The sequence below is a fragment of the Wasmannia auropunctata genome, unplaced genomic scaffold, assembly GCF_000956235.1.
Source record: "Wasmannia auropunctata unplaced genomic scaffold, wasmannia.A_1.0 LD336022.1, whole genome shotgun sequence".
Classification (NCBI taxonomy): domain Eukaryota; kingdom Metazoa; phylum Arthropoda; class Insecta; order Hymenoptera; family Formicidae; genus Wasmannia; species Wasmannia auropunctata.
In genome coordinates this window covers 710,639-714,500 of record NW_012026868.1, presented here as the reverse complement: position 1 = coordinate 714,500, position 3,862 = coordinate 710,639, and the positions used below count along the sequence as shown (strand labels likewise).

At 28.4% G+C, this 3,862-nt stretch overlaps 1 protein-coding gene across 1 annotated transcript in view; it reads right to left on the bottom strand.

Moving 5' to 3' along the window:
* Window positions 1-3,862, bottom strand: part of LOC105453084 — an 18,404-nt gene that overhangs the window by 8,008 nt on the left and 6,534 nt on the right. The window lies entirely within an intron of this gene.

Genomic DNA, 3,862 nt, shown 5'->3' with positions numbered 1-3,862 from the left:
GCAATAAAATTTATTGTAGTGCACAGTAAAATTTACCTAAATACTATATTGTCTCACAATTAACATGATTTTCAGGATAAATTTTAAAAGAAAATTCTCTCCGTGTATGTGCGTCGAGTGAGGGTTCGTTTGAAAAGGTTTCTCGAGACGAGAAAAACGCGAGGTTGTTGAGCTCTCTACGATTTTTTCCGCAGTTATGCTCATTTGAACATTGGTGTTATTTAACGCTAGTGAGGCCCCTGCAGAGTGGATGGAAGTGCATGTGAAAGAGCGTGTGGATGTGTGAGGAATATGCGCGAAACCTTATCTTCTTCACGTTCTCACTAACGCTAAATAACACCAATGTTCAAATGCATAATTGCGAGAAAAAATCATAGAGGCCTCAACAATCTTGCGTTTTTCTCGTCTCGAAAAGCCCTTTTAAACGAGCCCTCACTCGACCCAACATGCCATTTAAGATTTTCAACCTCCCCTTCTCCCCTCCCTGGCGAGTTGAAAGGTGTTTTCAAGGTTAAATAATAGATTTCATGATACTATTGTAATCCTATAAATTTCAATCCAATATCTCGAATCATTCGGAAATTATTTAGGTGGCCTATAAGTGTCTCACCCTGTATATGCGTGTATGTACTGCATAAATTTAAATCAGATTGAGCAGCCTCCATATATATGGGATAGTTTAGATAATGCAATATCGATGATGTTAATATTCTTTAAGAAATACGCTGTAAAAAATTTGTTATATTATTTTCCGTTGTGTATGAAACATTTATGTAGACGTATATATATATTTTTTAATGCATTTCCTTCATAATTCATATATTTATTTAAAAAGACTATACAATTTAATTTTTATTTATATGTTTATATACAGGGTGTTCCGGTATATAAATAGCCACCCCTTTTTATCTCGTAAACTAAGAGAGATGGACCTAATAAATATAATATCAAATTAAACGGTTCTGACTAAACTTTATTGTAAACACAGTGATCACTTATAGAAACATTCTTATTATTATCTATGTTAGAGAGCGGAGAAACATGCATAATTTTTGCAATGCAAAGTGACAATTTTAATAGATAAAAGTTGTAGCTTTCTTTTAACAAATACAACGATAAGTGACATAACGACATTATCTTATAAATTATACAAATTACTTTGGTTTTAAGTTTTTGCGGGCGACTATGCTATGGCTAACTTCCGACTTTTGCGTTGACGATTGACGTGATATTTTCATCTGATTATAGTACTCTTGTCAATGCCAAAATCGGAAGTTGGTCACATCGCAGGATCAAAATTGAAAAGGTAGTACATAGCCGCCCACAAAACTTTAAACTAAAATAACTTATAATTCGTAAGATAATTTCGTTATATCATACATCGTTGTATTCGTTAAAAAAAACGCTACAACTTTTATCATATTAAAATTGTCACTTTACTGTACAAAAATTAATTATGTCTTTCCTCTCTCTAACATAGATAATATTTCTAAGTGATCACTGTGCTTACAACAAAGTTTAGTCAGAGCCGTTTAATTTGATATTATGTTTATTAAGTTTATCTCTGTTAGTTTACGAGATAAAAAGGGGGTGGCCATTTATACGGGGACACTCTGTATATTTAATTTCTATGACTCACATTGTAATAATAATTCTTAAAGGAAAAGAGATGTAATTATATCATTTTAAAAACATTTCGGTATTGACTACAAAATAAAAATAACAGAAAATTTTTTAAAAAATTCAAAGTAATCTCGATATGATCTGAATACTGAATATTTGATATGACTCAAGATAAAAAAGGCAAAAGGCAGAAATTTTTAGTAAAATAATGGATGTTTCTCAAAATTATAATATGGTATTTTAATTAGGTTATGCTGCATTGACATGATAAACTTTCGTATAGGCTGTGAAAAATATCTTATAATAAAGAAACTTGAAAATCATAATTATATTTATTATTTAATATATCTGAAAAATGCAAAAATTTACATATTTACTTTAATAAATTTCAATATTAAGTTTTTTAATTTCTCGATTTCTATTTCGACTCTTTTTCCACTTATTTCACTATTCGACTTTACTGTATATTTGTTCTCTGTAGATATACATCAAACGTCGTATTACTCATCGTGTTTGTGAATCTAATTCTGACTCATCAGTTAAGGCAATGGTTGTTTTGTATGCGCGATTGAATGTTCACGTATTAAATCTAACTGTCTTCGACATCATCGATATATAATAGGAGGATATAGCAACACTTTGCTTATTTATAGAACAACCTGTTAAGAGAATCAGTTATCAGATCGTCCATTCTTACCAAAGTACAAATTCTCCAATACAATTTTAAATCAAGTTCTCGGAATTAGAAAATCATTTATTGAGAGAAAGAAAGAGGGAGGAGACGGAGGGAGGGAGGGAGGGAGAAGAAAAAAAATAGATTTAATATGTTTGTACGTATGTGTATTTTAAATTAAACTATAAATAAATTAAAAGTAGATAAGAAATGATTCTTTTTATTAATTTTAAGTCGTCACGTTGTCTGTATAATAAAAAAAAGTACAATTAAGATATCGAAAATTATGATATTATATTAGTTATACTTTAAGTTTCTATTGAAGGAATGCGATAAGAAGCAATTGAATTCTCATCAAGAAAAATGTAAAATCTTAATATGGCTGAATGTAAATTTTGATTATTGACTTTTATCTTATCAAACTTTATGTATTTTATATATATATTAATATTATATATTAAACGTACGTATTATTTTGTCATATCTATATACAAAGTGCACATAAGTGCATATATCATTTCATATTTAATTTTTAATCAAGGTATTTAACATTAACACAATAATATATTAATAAGTTTGTTTTTGCTCCAATTTGCTTCATTTCTGCTTCTGAATCATAACTATAACAATAATTCGCAAAGTTAAAAAAACATAAAATATATAATTTTTTTTTCGAAAATGTTTTATATTAATCGTAAGTTAATATTGTAAGATAAGAGAACTATCTACTTATCTCTTATCTTACAATATCAACAAGGCATATCTTACACTCTATTATATTGTTAACAATGTAATAGAGCGTATATAATATTGTTTAAAATTGTTGACGCACTAATTCCTAATTTACATGGATATAGAAAATAACACTAAATTCATTTAAAATAAAAGTCATATAATTCCATAATAAGTATATTGAATTTTGTAATTGTACCAGTATTAAATTTGACATTGTCTTCTGCATTGAAATCGGATGATCTTATTCATATTCTTGGAGAAAAGCGGAGAAAAAAAATGAAGAAATAAAAAAATAATGGAAAAGAAAATTCGTTAGTGATAAAATTCCTTAATTTTACGTCGTCATATGAAGCTTATTGACCGATTCTCTACCACTAACACAGAATTTCGTAAACAACACATATCGTTATTAATAGCATCAATTTTGACGTAGTATTTACCGTACAGTGCGCATACTCTACGCAGTTTTGAACGATATAAGAATAATTTATGTTATACATGCAGTATGTATAGGGTATTAAAATACGATATTAAAAAGTGTTTAAAACTTTAGAATATATAGTGCTCATTAAGAGGAGTAAATAAAAATGTTGAATCAATATACATTTCCGGCCAAGAATTTAAGACCATTAATTGAAAATGTAAATTACAAAACAAAATCAAATTTATGCAATATAATTTAATATCAATATGTAAACGATAATGACTCTTTAATTAACAAATATTAAACAGATGACAAAGGCAGTTAAGAGTCCCACGTAGTTCTTGGTGCGTATATATTCTTGGTTTATTCCAATATTCTTTACATTAAATCCTTCGCGCGAAGGATTT